This window comes from Mauremys mutica, chromosome 13 (genome assembly GCF_020497125.1).
Source record: "Mauremys mutica isolate MM-2020 ecotype Southern chromosome 13, ASM2049712v1, whole genome shotgun sequence".
NCBI classification, from domain to species: domain Eukaryota; kingdom Metazoa; phylum Chordata; order Testudines; family Geoemydidae; genus Mauremys; species Mauremys mutica.
In genome coordinates, this window is record NC_059084.1 from 35,749,244 (window position 1) to 35,767,678 (window position 18,435).

General features: G+C 47.0%; 1 pseudogene; it reads left to right on the top strand.

Moving 5' to 3' along the window:
* The first annotated feature begins 9,283 nt into the window (after positions 1-9,283).
* The window catches only part of LOC123348337, a 30,367-nt pseudogene continuing 21,215 nt past the window's right edge, over positions 9,284-18,435 (top strand).

Genomic DNA, 18,435 nt, shown 5'->3' on the forward strand with positions numbered 1-18,435 from the left:
TGTTTTGCCTGGCCTTATTGATGCTGACTATACGGAAAATATTGAAATTATGGTACGTGCCCTTGGTCCCCCTATAACCATCACTGCTGGCACACGCTTGGCTCAGTTGATACCTTTTAAAGGATGTGTGCCCAGGACGACCCAGATTGATCGCGGGTCTCGGGGTTTGGATCTACTGGACCTCCCCAAATTGCCTTTGCCATGGAAGTCACTCCGCGTAAGCCCATTCGAACTGTTCGCTTTCAGGGGTCCGATGGGCGACAGATTGTTCATGAAGCCCTCTTGGACACGGGGGCCGATGTGACTATAATCCCCTCTCGATTTTGGCTGGAGTTTTGGCCCTTGCGGGATGCCGCCACGCCTGTGAGCGGGATTGGCGGGACTCAGTTGACTTCGCATTAGTGTGGATTTTATTACCATTGTTGATGTGGAAGATCCGGCCACGAGCGCGAAGGTTCGCCCTTATGTGATGCAGGCTCCGATCTGGTTATTAGGTCGAGATTGCTTAAGTCAGTGGGGCGTTGTGCTGCAGAATTCACCTTTTGCCTAGCGGCCATTGAGGAGCGGCCGATCCTACAGCTGGAATGGACAACCACCACACCGGTCTGGGTCGCTCAGTGGCCGCTGCACAAAGACAAGCTCGCCCGAGTACATAAACTTGTGCAGGACCAACTGGCTAAGGGTCATCTTAAACCTTCCCTTAGCCCCTGGAATACCCCTACCCTACCCAAAAAATCTGGGCGCTGGCGTTTGTTGCAAGATCTACGCGCTGTTAATGCTGTGATGAAGGACATGGGCGCCCTCCAACCTGGGCTGCCCACACCTACTATGCTTCCGCATGGATGGCCTTTGCTTGTTATTGATCTCAAGGATTGCTTTTTTACCATTGCTTTGCATCCTGCGGACCGAGAGAAGTTTGCCTTTTCCGTGCCTTCTGTCAATAAGGCTGAACCTGTTAAACCTGAGGGGTCTCAAACGTGCGCCCCGGGGGCCGCATGCGGCCCGCGGTGCTCTGCCCTGCGGCCCGCGGTGAGCCCCAGGGGAGCTCCGCTGGGGCCCCATAGAGAAACGCTGAGGCTCCCGCCTCCGCCCCTCTCCTGGAGCCTCAGGGTCTCCGGCGGGGCCCCTGAGCCCCGCCCCGCTCAGAGACGCGTGGTGAGGGGGCGGGGCTCGGAGCTCCAACGGGGCCTGAGCCCCACCCCGCTCAGAGCGGCGTGGGGAGGGGGCGGGGCAGCTGCCTCCGCTCGGCGTGGAGCTCACAGCCCCGCCCCCTCAGCACGCGGCCCTCTGAGCGGGACGAGCGTCAGGCGCTCAGGCCGGAGACCGCGCTCGAGGTGTAAAGCGGGAGGCATGGGAGAAGCGGTGAGAACCCCGCGCGGGCCCGGGAGCCTGGGCACGGGCCGTGGTGCGGTGGGGGAGGGAAGCGGGATTCCCCGAGCTGGGGCCCTGGGCCGGGGGAAAGAGGGAAGCGGGACCCGCCGGGGCCGGGCTGGGGGCGTGGGGGGAAGCGAAGCGGGACCCGCCGCGGTGGGCCGAGAGGGCTGGTGGGGTGGGGAAGGGAAAGGCGAGACCCCTCCGTGGCTGCGGTGCCGGAGCCGGGGGGCAATGCGGCGGCAGGTTATATACTTGGTGTGGGGCCCGGGCCCCAGCAATATTCCAGGGTCTGGGACGCCCTGCCTCCAGACAATGCAGATTGGAGCTGGGATCTCATTACCCGGCCACCTCCCCCCCCCGCCCCCCCGGTTCCTGCCTGGATTCGGACCCCGGGCCCACCCGCAGTACTGGCAAGGAGCAGCGCTGCCCTTACCCCTGAGCCTCTCCAACCCAAAACCCTCAGCCCCAGCACAGAGCCCTCATTCCCCCCGCACCCTAATCCTCAGCCCCAGCCCCTGAGCACCCCCACATCAAAACCCCTCATCCCCCTGCAACCCTAATTCCTCACGACACCACACGCCCAGAACCCTCATTCCCCCCCCACACCACTAATCCTTCTGCCCCAGCCTCTTCTGAGCGCGAGCCCCACAACATGAACCCCTCATCCCCCCACACCCCTAATCCTCTGCCCGCAGCCCTGAGCGCCCCCACATCATGAGAATCCCCTCATCCACAGCCCTGCACCTCCTCACACTCCAAACCTCTTCCCTATCACCTGAGCCCCCTCGCATCATGAACCCCTGCATTCCCACTCTAGACCCTCACCGCCCCTACAGCCCAACCCTCTTTCCCTAGCCCTGAGACCCCCTCCTTCATCATGTACCCCCTCACCCTCATCTCCCCAATAGCCCTCATCCCCGCACTCCCTCCTATCCTCCACATATCTCCACTCCCAAATGCCTGCATCTCTTCCGCACCTCCCTTCCTGCAGCCTGATAGCCTGCATCGAGCACAGAGCCTGCATCCAGACCCCCTCCCCCACCCAAACTCCCTCCCAGAGCCTTAGGCAGTAAATCTAAGTGCGTGTTTTGTCCTTTGAGTGAGGTGCATTACTGAGTGTATATATTTATTAAAACTGCGCGCGCTTAGGGGAGGAGGTGGAGAAGAGACAGGGCAGGGGCGGGGCCTCATGGAAGGGGTGGATTGGGGGTGGGGCCAGGGGCAGCAAGGGGGCGTGTCAGTGATGCGGCCCTCGGGCCAATGCACTAGTCCTCATGCGGCCCTCGGGGTCATTTGAGTTTGAGACCCCTGTGTTAAACGGTATCAATGGACTGTTCTGCCACAAGGTATGAAAAATTCTCCTACCATTTGTCAGTTGTATGTTGCTTGGGCCATAGCGCCCCTGCGAGCGGCACATCCTGACTGGATTATTTATCATTACATGGATGATCTGTTGTTTACCAGTGCCCACCTTCCCATGGAAGCAGCCATTGCTGAGATTGATTCTGTGTTGCAAAAGGCTGGTTTGGTCATTGCCCCAGAAAAGATTCAACAGCAAGCCCCGTATCGGTATCTTGGCATGGAGATAACCGATTCGATTGTGCGGCCACAGAACTTAACCATTCAATTGGATATTCGTAATTTACATGATGTGCAACGTTTTGTGGGTGACCTGCAGTGGATTCGCGGTCTCTGTGGTATTACAAATGAGGATCTTGCACCCTTCATTTTATTGCTCAAGGGTGGTCGTGCCCCAGATGAGCCTCGCTCTCTTCAAGCTGAACATCATGTTGCCCTGCAAACCATTGCAAATAAGTTAGCCACACGGTACTCCGGACGCATTTATCCGGATTTACCTGTTTGTTTGGCCATTTTTTCTACGGATATCTCCCTGACGGCCTTACTTTTCCAGTGGCATGAAGCCCTTTTAGATCCACTTGTGGGCATTGAGTGGGTTTTTCCGCCTTCGCATTATGCTACAACTGTGACCACGCGACTTGATGCAGTGGCTCATCTCATTCGAGTGGCCCGACAGCGTTTGTTAGCCATTGCGGGCATGGATCCGCGCATGATTTATTTGCCCTTTGATGATGCTACCGTGACTCAGTTGCTTGTTACTCACCTTTCCTTTGTACTTGCCACCATGGATTATGCCGGTCAGTTTAGTAGCCATTTTCCCCCACATCGGTTTTTTGCCACTATGCTGCCCTTGGAGAAAGCTCTGATGTTACGATCCAGTCCTGTTGGTGGCCTTACCGTTTTTACAGACGCCAGCGGTAGTGCTCAGCGTGCGGGACTTCTTTGGTTTGCTGACAACCGCTGGCACCATGAGTTTGTTCTTGCTGATGGCTCCTTGCAGGTTTTGGAGCTTCGTGCTATTGTTCGAACCTTTGAAAAGTGGCCCGATACTCCATTGAACATTGTTAGTGATTCCCTGTATGCTGTGGGTGTGCTTCGTCGTTTGGAACGGTCCCTGTTGGGCCGAGTCACGAATTCCGTTTTGTGGACTGCTCTTTTTCAGCTTTGGCATTTGCTGAATGCTCGCCGGTGCCCTTATTTTGTTATGCATATTAGGAGCCATTCGGGACTGCAGGATGGTCTTGCCGAAGGCAATGCCCTGATTGACCATTTGGTTGGCGCTGCCCAAGTTCCAAACTCCTTTGCTCAGGCACGGGTTTCTCATGAATTTTTTCACCAGTCTGCTCGTGCTTTGGCACGCCAGTTTGCGATTTCTATTACCGATGCTCGCGCTATTGTGGCCTCCTGCCCTGATTGTCAACAACATGTGTTGCCCCTTGTTTCTGGTGTTAATCCCCGTGGCCTTTTGTCCCTTCAAATTTGGCAGTCTGATGTTACCACGTTTGCTGAGTTTGGCACCTTGCGCAATCTTCATGTTACCATTGATACCTTTTCTGGCTTTATTTGGGCAACGGCATTAACCTCTACCAGCTCCCGCGATGTGATTAAGCATTGGCAAGCCTGTTTTGCTGTTATGGGAGTTCCTGCGCTTATTAAGACTGATAATGGCGGGGGTTATGTTTCGCATCGCACTGCCCAGTTTCTTTCGCAATGGGGTGTGCAGCATTCTACCGGTGTTCCTGGCAATTCTACTGGACAAGCTATTATTGAGCGTGCCCACGCATCCTTAAAGGCGCTTCTTTTGAGACAGAAGGGGGGCATTCGGAGTGAAAGGGCAGACGCTTTGGATAAGACGCCTGCCGCTCGTTTGCTGAAAGCTCTTTATGTGCTCAATTGGCTACAGCCTGGGAAAGACAGCCAAGTACCCCCCGCGATTAAACATGTTGGTGGGATAACCGGGGACGAGCAGGGTACAAGCCCACGACCCTCGGTTAAATGGTTTGATTATCAGCAGCAAGTTTGGAAAGGACCAGTTGACTTGCTAACGTGGGGGAGGGGTTATGCTTGTGTTGCCACTGACGCAGGTCCTAGGTGGATACCGGCGAAATGGGTCCGACCTTGGCTGCAACCCCGGGCGCAACAACAGACAGATTCGGAAGAGCCACACGAGACGCGCCCAGACGCCGAGGAGCCAGAGCCCCTGGAGAACGATTGCTCGCTGGCCGTGCCAGGATTTTTGTCCGCCCTTTTTGATTCTGTGTGATTGCATATTAATTGTTGTGTACCCTTTTGTTGCCCATAGGTTTGGAGACGTGCGCTCCGGGCAGTGCAGCATGGCCCGTCTGTCAATGCGTCCCACAAGCCTTCGTGATCCTGGCCTGGGCTCCTATTCTGCTGGATGCGGAGAGTCAGCCTCGCCTGGTTTTGCTTTGTTGCTTGTTTTGGCGCTCCTTGTGAGGGGAGGCGCCCCGTATGATCTTATACCCCCAGTGAATGCCTGGCTGACTTTGGCGCAGAGTGCCATAAATACAACGGCCTTCTGCCTGCCCCATGTACCTGCAGTGGGAGCCCTTATGGAAACCTGCTTTGTGGGTGTGTGTACTGAATTGGAGGTGCTGCAGCAGCACACTTGGTTGTTTCGTATCCCCAGGGATATACCTTATGCAGAGTTGTATGCTTTGGGCCCTGGAGCCACTTTAGATAAGTTAGATGCCAGCATGTATTCGTTTCGTTTGGCTAATGTGACAGCTGCTATTACGTGTATGAATTTTGTTAATGCTAAGCATGTAGCTGTTAATCATGATAATATGGAGCTTGTTTGTCGCCATAAGAGGGATGTATCCTTTGCCTATGGACATATGAAGCTGCCCCTGGGGTGGTTTTTGTTATGCGGCCGCACAGCCTTTACTTATGTTCCAGCTAATAGTTCAGGTGGCCCCTGTGCTATTGGCCGTGTGGCCCCTTTGTTGTTTCCCCATCCCATAGTGAAAGGGCCTCGCCAACGGCGGGAGAGTATCCCCTTGAGCCCTACCTGTAAGGCAGATGTTACATTGTTTTCAGAACGAGAGGCAGCAGCCCTTACTTTTACCCTGGTGGGCCTCCCTGGTTTGGTGGTGCATAATTACCATGCCGTTGCACACCTTGCCTGTACTGTGGCGAAGGCCTTGAATTTGACCTCCACTGTTCTTGCCTTGTTAACCCAAGAGATGGGAGAAGTTTGCCGAGGAGTTTTGCAAAACCGCTTAGCCATTGATTATTTATTGCTGCGACACGGTCATCCCTGTTCTGATTTTGTGGGTATGTGCTGCTTCAATATTACAGATGCAAGCGCGGCCATCGAAGCAGATCTGGATCGTTTGCGCCATCTAGCGGAGGGCATCCGCCAGCACCAGGGAGATTTCTGGTTGTGGTCATGGCTGTCGTCGCTACGTGGCTGGGCTGCACATTTGTTACAGGGCTTAATGTTAGGCATGCTTTGTATTTTTGTTGCCTGCCTTTTATATTTTTGTTATGGGTGTGCCCGCCGCTGTTGCTGTGTGGCACGCACCTTGGCAGGACCCTCCTGGCCCCTTGGGCCACTTGCATTACCTGGAGGGAGAATGTGATAGGTGAGAGCAGGGCACTGCGGAAGATTTTGTTACGGTTTAGTTAGACAGCTGGTGTTTTTAATTTGCCCTTTGCTTTGGCTTGTGTAGCTTGTAGTTTGATATTATGAGCTGGATTTGTTTTGCTAATTTTTTTGTTTTGATTTTGAGTTAAGGGGGGAGGTGTTGGAAAATGTTTTGCTAGCTTGGCAGTTGGTAGTGTGGGAAGCTAAGATGTTTAGGTTTTTAGGAGGTAGTGTGGGAAGCCTGAGATGTTTAGGTTTTCAGGTTGGGTTAATTAGGCTGTGAGTTTTGTTATGAGAAGTTGGCCTTGGCTAACTTCTCTCTAGCAGGCATAATAGGATAATAAATTTAGAAGGTTGTCTAGGATGATGTTACCCTATGAAGTTGTAGCAGTGCTTGTGTGTATTTTGTTAACCAATTAGCAATTGCTTGCTTGCCTGCTTCAAGTGTATAAAGATGTATGCTGGAGAGAAATAAATTGACTCTTGCTATCCAATCATACTGACTGTTGAGCATCTGTCCAGGTCCGTCTGCGATGCGACAAGCATATACCAACTAAACTAAATGAAAAGATGGCTGTGGCTGTGAACTGTACTGGGAAGGTAGATGTAGGCACAAGGCTCCCTATGGTATGCCTACAACCTGAATACTGTGTGCAGATGTGGTTGCCCATCTCAAAAGAGATATGTTGGAATTGGAAACGGTTCAGAAAAAGGTAATAAAAATGACTAGGGGAATGGAACGGCTTCTGTATGAGGCAAGTTTAATAAGACAGGGACTTTTCAGCTTGGAAAACAGACAACTAATGAAGAAGGGGGTTGGACTAGATGACCTCCTGAGGTCCCTTCCAACCCTGAGAGTCTATGATTCTATGAATATGATAGAGGTCTATAAAATCATGACTGGTGTGGAGAAAGTAAATAAGGATGTGTTATTTAATCCTTCTCATAACACTTTTTTTAAAGGCTCCTGACCTCACTCTTATTTCATTTACAGGGGTGATTTAAATACAGCTGAGTCTGGTTTGCTCTGGGGTAGCGTAGCAAAGGGACATAAGGATTGGGAAAATAAGTCACATCAATCTAGGTCAGTATCTTAGAGAGTATCCAGGGATAGAAAGTTAAGAAGTTGGGAGAAATCAGAGGAGGTAGTTATGGATGTTTGTTACTAGCTTCTGGTTTGTTTTGTTTTTTCCTGTGCTGAAGTGTAAACATTTCAATTTTCAAAGGTATTTAGGTGCCTACAGATGCAGATAGGCACCTAGTGGGATTTTAAAAGTGCCTAAGTGAATTAGGTACCTAACCTACCCAGGTGCTTTCAGAAATCTCACTAGTCACCTATCTTTCCACACTTAAATACCTCTGAAAATCTGGCCCTATATCCCATCCATTCTTTTAATTTTAACTAATTTAAATGTGAATCTTCAAAATATCCATAAAGACATCTACCTGTGTTTTAAGTCCTAATAATAGTAGTAGTTGTTACTCACATTACATTAGTAACATTAATAGCCCCATCCTAAAAACGTATTCACATCTTCTCTCTCTTTGCTTTCAGGCTATGTGACGGAATGGAGAATTAAGTTCACTCCCATTCGCTTTCTCTACAATGAAGGATACGTCCACAAACTCCTCTAGTAGCCAGGCTGAATGTGTTGAACAACAAAGACAAGATTCTGCAAGAGATCAAACACATTGTGGCTTGCTCCAACAAGAAAGCAAGCTCTTAAGAAGACTTTTTCATCTATGCTCTGCATACGTTAAAGCCACCCAGTAGATTTTGAAAACTACAGAATTGTCACCTGGTTGGAAAATGTCATTATTTGGGATCACAGTGGGGAGAGGAATCTCAGCTTCTGCTATGAAAGCACTAGTATCTAGCTCATGAGTTAACCCCGTGACTTGACAGCACTTTAGTCCAGCAATTCTGATTTTGCTCATTAGTCAAAGAAAAATTCTCTCTTGGTATAAATCATTTTTTGCTTGCTGGTGTGAATTGTTGCTCAATCAGTCTTTGCTCTGTGTGATGCCAGATGCCTTTGTCTCCTGCCGCACAATTAATGTTCAGTCAATAAAGCCTATAACACCACAGGATTTGCACACAGTTCTTCCGTCCTAGAAATAGCCTGCAAAAGCACAAGCACCTGTGGTAAAAGCCATCTCCCCTAGCTCTTATCACGCTATAGGGCCTTAATACATAGAGGAGTTAGAAAAATGAGAACCAAGTTTTGTTGGGGAAGAATCATTTTCATTTTGAAGTTCTAGGTGTACATTTTGTGAAAACATTATTGAAAACAATATTTTGGATAAATGGAACATTTTGATCATGATTTTTGCTGGTAAATTCTGATTTAGAAAACATAGTTAAAAATGAAAGAAAAGAAGCGGAGTAATGATGAGTTATCTGTTCCTATCCATTGTAGTCACGGGAATCGGTCCACTTTTATACAGATGTAATGGGGGACAGAATCATGTGCACAATTTTTTTCCAACATTTCCAATTTTTTCCAAACTTTCCAGTTTCCCCTGGCTGCAGGGTACCGATACTAATATGCGTGACTCTAACATTCCTGATGTGAAGAGCCGCATATTGCAGATTCTCAAGTCTGACCCTCTTCATCCATCTGGCTGAGAAGGAGCAAGCGGAGTGACAAAGTGCTGGCACCTATGGGGAATTGAACTGACACTGATCTCTGCTGCTTGCGACAAGCTCCTGCAGTCCAGGGCATTGCATAACCCATGGTAGCCCTGTCAGGCTGTTTGTCCCCCTCTAGTGACTAGATCATGTATAAACACTGAGTCTTCTGCAGACTTTCAGCTGTGGGAGGTGATTCTTCAGCACCGGCAGCATGGCATGTGCTCATAGATCTGACACTTGTGGGCTCAATCCAGCTGGGGGTGGGATTGCAACCACAGAGCTTTCAGAGGCACTCTGCAAGCGGAATGATTTCCAGGGTGGACCCAGATCCCTTCCTCACTGGACGAGCCCTGCCTGCGTTCACCAAGGTAAAGCAGCAGGTGAGACTGAACAGGAGAAGCTATTCCACTGAGGATAAATAAATGAAGAGCCCATGGGCCAGAGAGAGAGAGAGAGAGAGAGAGAGAGAGACAGAGCAACCACTAAGAGACTGAGTCTGTCGGCTGGTGGTTAGAGGTGCTGGTGTGAATAAGGACTGCTGGAGTGAGGCTGGCTAGCCTACACTGGGACATAACAGGGCTAAGAGTTACATTTCAGCCATTGAGAGCAATTGTCTTATCCTATGACTGTACAGCACCTAGCACAATGAGGTTCTGGGCCATGACTAGGGATCTTCAATGATTACACAATGCAAATATTACATTATAATTGTAATGTCAGCAGTAAAACTAGCAGGAATTCTTTTGTCCCTGTAGAATGTCTTGATTGAAATGTCAATTTATCATCCACAAAAGAAGTATTGTTTTTTTGCTGAAAACTAAAAAGAAAAAGGTTGAAAACCAAAAAACTTCAGCTGAAAACTTACATAACCCACTATCCATTGGTCCAAAAACTAATGTTGGGACTTTTTTTTAGGTTTTCCAGTAAAAAAATTCAAAAATTTTTGAGGAAAGCCAACAATTTGTGTGAAATTGTCCTTCAGTTAAAATCTCAAATTTCCTTCAGAAAAAGATTTCACAAAAACTTTTTGACTACCCCCAGTTATGACATATCAATAGGGAGATCTTATGTGACATGGAGAGTTGTCTGAATCAGGGCTGTTGTTTGTGCCATCAACACAGAAAACACAGAAATAACTCCCCAGACTCAGTCATTTAAATCTCTCGCTGTCGGGGGAGACACAGCCTTCTCCTGAAAAGGTACCAATATGAGCAAGCATCTCTACTTTATAAGCAGCATGTTCTTCCACATGAGATTGTGGCTTGTGCTCATCATAAGAACAGCCATATGGTGTCAGACCGATGGTCCATCTACCCAGTATTCTATCTTCTGCCAATGGCCAATGCCAGGTGCCTCAGAGGGAATGCACAGTACAGGGCAATTATCAAGTGATCCATGCCAGTCAAGTTTTTTATAAATTCCTAGTAACATAGATTCCCTCCTTTTTCTAAATAGGCAATTTCACAGAAAAAAAATTCCCAATATTAGGAAAGTTCTTTTTGTTCCTTGTTACAATGTTTCTATCACCTTTTATTAAAGATGCAGACAAGAAGGAAGAACATTTAAAGCATTTGAGATGTAAAGCATTAAATCAGGCTTTCATTTTAACAGGATCCCTTGTCCCCTTTCCCTTTAGTTAGAGGGAGTTTTTAGATGGAACCCCACCACTACTACCTTTTCTAACACTCTGTTGGATGGTATTAAAGACAGTAATGGCTGTCCTTTGTGGGGGAAAAGGAAGAGGTTAGCTGAGATGAGCCAAATACTGTGGTGATATTCTTGTTATTTCATGATGATGCCTTTCCAGGACAGTGAAACAAAAGGGGAGAGAAGAGAACTGCAAAGATAGAAAATGCAGCTTCTGTTTCTGGTGTTGACCCTCACTTGCAGTCTCGCTTCTGGTAAAACTGGGGTTCAATGCATGGATTTATCAGCCACCTTGAGACTTGGAAATCTTGTACCCGTTAAGGGAATCACATTTAGCTGCCTCTTTGCGGCCACAGGCTCATAGCAGTTTTGCAAAATGTGCAGTCTTGGCCATCTAAGCAAGACTCTTCTTAGAGAGAAGGCAAAATAATAGGAGAGATATGAAAGAAGATAAAAAAGTGGAGAAGGAAAAGGACACATGTATGGGTAGGATTATTTCCTGAGAACTTTCCTTAGAGCCTCCTCTACCTCTTGTTTTTCAGGTTCCCCTCTATATGAGGGGAGGCAGGGCTGCATAGGACCCCTTTCACCACCACTGCAGCCAGAGAAAATTTACCCAAATAATTACCAATTAGGGTGTGAAATTATCAGTCCTTATCCCAGAAGGACCCTAGCCTGCAATCTATTGGGCCCACCTTTGCTCACATTAGTCACAAGAGATGTTATGCTGAGCTCCCATGAGTACATCAAGAAGGAGTAAGGCCCCAAATTTGCATCTGATTTAAAATGGACTAAACAACAGTTATACAAGTGAACTAGAAACTTACTTACACATTGACCCAACCTGGAGAGGACTTGCTGACCATAAAGCCTTTGCTGACCCTCCGTGGAGAGTCAGGGCTCACGAGGCTGCAGTTTGCAGAGTCCAGTTGCACACCAGACCTGCAGGGGAATGTGGCAAGGGGTCAAGTCCAGGAAAATAGCAAACTAGATGTGGTCAAGCAGAAGACAAGCAATATACAGACTAGGAGCCATAACTGCAAATAGGGATAGAGCATCCAGGTAAATGAGCCATGTGAAGAAAGGTCCATTCCAGCACCAATGATAGAGCAGTGACTTCAGGGTACCTGGTGACAGAATCCACCACATGTATGTACTTATTTCCAGTTCTGGGTGGTTTAGTGAGCGGGCCCCACAATACCTACAGATGCTCTGGCAAATACCTCATTAATAATGGGAAGATTTTGAAGCCATGCTTTGCAGGGTTCCACTGATCTGTTACACTTCTGACATTAGTCAGAACTCTTACAGTACATGCTTACTGTCTGAAGCAGCTTGGAACAGAGACAAATAAGAAGGGATATGATACAGTCTATAAAATAGTGACAGGTATGGAGAACATGAATAAGGAAGTGATATTCACTCCATCACCTAATATAAGAATCAGAGGTCAACCAATGAATTTAACAGGCAGCAGGTTTACAGCAATAAAAGGGAGTACTTCTTCACACAATGTGCAGTCAAATAGTGGAACTCATTGCCAGGGGATATTGTGAAGGCCAAAACTATAACGGGGTTCAAAAAAACTAGATAAGCTCATGGAGGACAGGCCGATCAATGGCTATTAGCCAAGATGGCCAGGGATGCGACCTCATGCTCTGAGTGTCCCTAGCATCTGATTACCAGAACCTGGAAGTGGATGACAGGGGATGGATCATTCGATGATTGCCCATTCTGTTCATTCCCTCTGAAGCACTTGGCATTGGACACTGTCAGAAGACAGGATACTGGGATAGATGGATCATTGGTCTGACCCAATATTGTCATTTGGATATTCCTATGTTCACCCACTCCTGCAATAGGCCTATAACCTCTGGCTCACTTACTAAGTTCTCAAATCTTGATTTAAAGACTTCAAATTACAGAGAATTCATTTTCTCTAGTTCAGGTCAGAAGTGGCCTGTGTCCCATCTCCGGCCACCGGAGATATTTGCTGATAGCAGTTGTGAAAGGGTCAATGCCACTGTAGGCAATCTCATCATATCTTCCCCTCCATAAAAGTATCAAGTTCAATCTTAAAAGAAGTTAGGATTATTTCCCCCACTCCTCCCCTTGAAGGGCTGTTCCAGAACTTCAAACCTCTGATAGTTAGAAAACATCATCTAATTTCAAACCTAAAATTATTACTGGTCAGGTTATATCAATTTGTTCTTGTGCCAGCATTGGCTCTTAACTTAAATAACTTCTCTCCCTCCTTGGTGTTTGTCTCTCTAAGTATTTATAGAGAAAAGCCGTATCTCCCCTCCTCCGCTGTTGTGTTATGAGCGGATTGACCAGAAAAGTCCGGACTGTATCGAAGACATAGAACACTTTGTTAAAGGTTCTCAATTGCTTGTGGATATGTTGCAGAATTTTTTTTCCAAAACTGACAATCATGCAGACAAAGTAGAGAATTGTAACATCAATAAGGTGCGAGGAGCTGGTGACAAAGGCCTTTTGTCTAACTGTGGTCGAAGGAATCCTCTGGATGATGGTAACAATTCAAACGTAGGATGCCAGGGTTAGCAGAAAGGGGGGAAAGTGCCCATAGGAGATATCATAGACATTATCATAGACATTCCCTTAAGTTCCTCATACCAATCCAAAGGGAAGTACCGCTGAGCTGTCTTGAGACCCTCCCCAATCCCAAATTTGGTTCTAATTCAAAATGGACTAAATTACAATTATACAAGTCTACTAGGAACCTTGGTTTAGACTGAGACATGCAGCAGCCTGGCAACAATCTTCTGAGTCTAGCAGAGGGTCAGGGCTCATCTGGTTGCAAAGTTTGTAGAGTCTAGCAGGGAAATGGGGAAAGGGAGCAGGTTGAGGAAAAGAGCAGACTAGGTAAAGTCACGCTGAACTACCAGGTAGTTGGGAAGGATGAGGACAAATTGGAGAGAGTCCAGATGAGAGCAAAAACAGGGATGAAAGGTATCAAAAACCTAACCTAGGCGGAAAAGTGGAAAAAACAAACAAACCAAAACAAACAAAAAAAAACAACAACAAAAACAAAAAACCTTGGCATGTATAGTCTTGCGAAAAGAAGACTGGTCGGGGTCTACAAATATCTTACAGGCTTATAAAGAGGATGGGGATCAATGGCTCTCCATGTCCACTACAGGCAGGTGAAGAAGAAATGGGCTTAATCTGTAGCCATTTAGGAGATTTAACCACCAAACTATGGGCTATTCTCTTAGCCCCTCCTGTTGAAGTTGTTTTCTTGTGTCTAAATAATTAAATATGCATTAGGCCAGATAGAAAGCAAGAAAGACTTCACTGGTGGTGGTTAGGGCATGCAAGCGTGGTAGGAGACCCTGTTCAAGGCCCTTCTTTATATTCCACAGAGAAAGGAATTATCTCCCAACTCCCTGAAGAGGTTTTAAAATAATTGTGTGCATCTAGGAGCTCCAGCATTATCATAAAAGAGCAAATACCAAAAGAAGCAAGAAAAAGTTGCATGAGTTGGCATCTCTGCTGTTGCAACACTGACTTTCTAACCCTGAGAACTTTTGAAAGGTTGGTCACTAGTTCTGAGAAACAGGCTTTTGAGAACAACTTCTGAAAACATCGTGAGAACTTTTAAAAGGTTGCTCACTCATTGTGGTGCTTAAATGAGAGCCGGGCCCATCCGGACATCTAGCCTCGACTGTGGAGCCTGAAAGTCTGTCTCTAAATGCACAAGGTACCCCAACAGAATCATGTGGAATAACAAATATGGTTGAAAAGATCATCAGACATTCAGATACAAAAAGGAGGTGTCATCTATTGAATGAACAAATCAATACGAACTATGAACTCAGCCCACTGCTTCATTTTCACTCGGATTAGCCAAATGGCGAGACCAAAGGAATCATATGCACTCTACAGATCAACTCTAACCACTTCCATTTTGTTCTATCCAAACCAAAACTAGTGATGTTTTCTATGGGAAGTCTGAAATGTAGTGACTGACATCCATAGGGCCTGCTTTGCCTCTCTCTTTCTCAGGCTCTGAAGAAGGGGACTGAGCAGGAGTGTCAGGGCAGTGCGTCACACAGAGAACACTTTGTTACAGGCCCTCAGCTGGCTGCTTATTGTTGACATATAAACAATCATGATGATCAAGTAGAAAATCAGTCAGGGAGACTGGCCAGCCTCTTGGGCAGCATGATCAAGGTGTAGCATAGCAGTGACATCTCTGCCTAACGCCAGGGAAGGTTTTACAGCTCAGAGACGGGTGCCGGCCGGCAGTTGGGGGCTGAGCTCCCTGGTGGCGGAGCTGCTTAGCATTCTGGCTTTTGTGAATCCCATTCTGAGGTGCCCATTTCCCACCATTCATTGTTCAGAGAGTCTGAGTGTAGAACACAGGCCTGGTGATTCACACTGATTTTCTAGATGCTTCACAGTTAGGCACGTCACATGCACAGCTCCACATAAAACTGGAAAGCAACGTGTGGTTGTGGACATTCTCAGCGGGGTGAGGGCCGTGAAAATAGGCTCGGGCTGGTTTCGGGAGGACATGTGGCAAGAACAGTCTCAGGCCCCTGAGTTATGTTCACCGCCAACAGATCTATCAAAGGAGGCCCATACTGGAGTGGGCTGGCTCAACACAGTCCATTGATCCAGCTACCAACTTGCTGGTTTCTAAGGGTAATAGGACTGACCTGCCAGCAAGATTTCAGAGAACAATACTGGAGGGTCTTCATGATAATACAGCAGCAGAACACCTGGGGTATGAAAAGACACTGACAGAGTATTTTGGATTAGGGTGGCTGCAGATATTAAAGACTAAGTACTCTCCTGTCTTACCTGTCAAGGCTGGAAAGGATCAGTAAGGGGAGGCAGAACTCCTTTGAGGCAAATGCTCCAACTTAGTAAGCCCTGGGAGTTCATACAGATTGACTTGAAATCCCGGCTACCAGAAGCTCCAGTTAAAAAAATGGTGTCTGCTTGTAGTATACAACACTTTCTCAAGGTATGTGGTGGTACAGCCATGGACAGATAGAAAGACTGAGACAATCACAGATAACTGATGAAACCTGTAGTGTTACAGTTCCAATCACCCAGCGGCATTTGAGGAGCTCAGGGGCAGAAATTTGAATCCCAGATCTTACACACAGTTTGCCAACAATTCCAGACAATCACGGTGAGGACCAGAGTCATCCCCCAAGTGAGCAATAGGGGTGTGGAGAAAGGACACTGCACCATTGGTTCTGTGCTTAGAGTCTGAGTCAGTGAAGACCAGTGAAACTGGATTTGAAGACACTTTTGGACACTTTGGCTTCATGTAAAGCCAGCCAGCACTCAGCTATCCATTGCTCTCTTTTGAGATTATTATTTGACTCTTCAAACCCAGGCTTCCTCGTAACTTGATGCACAGGCAGCACAAAATGTCAGGGCCTCTGGCACATGGACAGGTGTCTGACATGCGGAATCTTATATGGGTTACCTGAGGAGAGCACTTCAGAAAGACCGAAAGGACATAAATCTTGCACTCACTGAAGGCAAACACTGAGGATGCTCTACCTCTATCCCACAGGGATGCAGAGAATGATTTGGATGTCCCTCAGCCAGTATCTGTGGCTCGTGGTGAGACACTGGGTGTGGAGGAGGAATTGTGAGAGTGTTCCTGGGATCTCAACACACTGACGTTTTCAACAAATAGTCTGTCCACAATGGATAGACCTTACCTAGAGGACATAAATCTTGCATTCACTGATAATCTAGATAAAGCTATGACTGTTGTCTCTGTGAAAGAATATAGGACTGGAGCAGGCAGATCAACCTGGAAACCTACATGGATGGAAGACTATGTGCATTCCTAGGAGTTATTGTTTAAAGTTCTTATTTAACTAAAGGGGGGATATTGTAATGATCAGCACATCTTTATCTTTGTGCTAAGTTGTTGTCTGGTATGTTATTTTGTTGTTCTATCTGATCTTGGCGGTTTAGCAGTCTGCGTGTGCTGGAGTTGGTACTTGCACTTTTCCAATAACTCCCTGTGCAACTATTAGAGTATTGTTAGCACTATAGCTGAGGTCAGGGCCCCACTCTGCCATGTCCTTTATATAGAAAGTAAGAAACTGCTCCTGCTCCAAGTAGTTTATAATCTAAACAGGCAGGAGGTGGGGGACTAAACAGAGGCAAAGGAATCATTAGAACCCAGTTCTCCTGACCTGCACTCCAGTCCTCTATTCACTCACTCTCACTGCCTCACAATTTATTAAAATGAATAATGGTGCTCTGGCTGGAGTAAGGGCATGACAGGCTTGTGTTTAGCTTGTTTCCTCATGTGGCATTGTTCTCCTGACTGGTTTGTGCATTCCCCACATTAACTGACTAGGATGCCTGTTAGCAATCCTGAGGGAGGAATGCCACTTCATACAAAAGGGGCTGTTTGATGTTTAAATGGAATGATTTAATTATTTTAAATTCTTTGGCCTTTTCTGAAGCTTTGCCCTGCGGAAAGGGCTCAGGTTTTCTTCCAGAAGAAAGCATTGTATTATCAGCACTTGGGACTGTGTTGAAAGATGCTGACGCATTCTTGCACAGTAGTGTGCATATCAGTTGGCTTTGTGAACCACAGATATGTGCTGATGATATGGACAGCTGAGAAAAACAACTATCAAAAAAAATTAGAAAATGGAAAGCTGAGACTCTCACTTTTTCCCATTGTATTTCAGTTTAAGGTTTGTTTTTTGTGGGTTTTTTTTAATGAATATTTTCACAAAAACAACTGGAAAATGTGGATGTTTCATTCCAAAACCAAATGCCCCAAATTATATTTTGTTTTAATTTGGAAAGGTTAGCTCAGTATTACCTTGGGGCTGTAGGAAGTGGTACCTCATGCCCCAAATCTGCCCAATGGGCCACGTTCCCCACCTGAACTACATCTCCCATGATGCACCATGGCCAAGGACACCCATTATGCACCATAGTGGCTTAGCAAGAGGTGCATCTTGGGAAACAGTCTGCCCAGGGAACGTGGTCCATAGAGGAGAATGACCCATAAGCCAGCTCCTATGAGGCATCATAGCCACATTTCAGATTTTTTGTTTTATTTTGTTTGCGGCTGAAAGGTTTTGTTGTTTGTTGTTGTGATTTTGTCAAACAGTAAATTTTCCCTCAGAAAAACAAAACATGCCAGACTGGGGAGCCGCTACTGCTCCCCATCTAGTCTGTACGGAAACCAGAAGGCAGATGGTGTCACATGATTGATTATAGAAGTATTAATGAAGCTACAGTACTTATGGCCCCAATTGTAGTCAACCTTCCAACTCTAAGGGCCAGAGTAGTAGCTATGGATAAATGGTTCGCTGTCCTTGGACATTGCTAATTGCTTCTAGACAGCTGCAGTCCACAGGGCCCTGGGCTGGAACCTGGAGTAGAGGGTGGGCCTGGGTTCCCCCCGAAACCTCCCAACTCCTGATCAAACACATGAGGAATTGTCCTGGACTGTGGCTTCTACCAGAGAGGAAGGTCTCTAGGCTGTTTCTCGACCCACAGGGTGAATCTGTGAGGTGAGCAAATCCGCCAATAAGCTCAGGACCCACCAAGGTAGAGGAGGAACTTTGTCACCTTGCATGCAAGTTTTTAATAAAGCTGTTAAACAACACCAGACCCATAACAAATCCCTGGGGAACCCTACCCTAGATCTCCTTCGAATCCAACATCATTCCATTAATAATAGTTAATCTTTGTTTGTGGTTGTTTGTGGTTGTTTAACCAATTATGGATCAGCGTAATTATGGATCAGCAGGTAGTTCTACTGAACCTGCATATGTTGTGA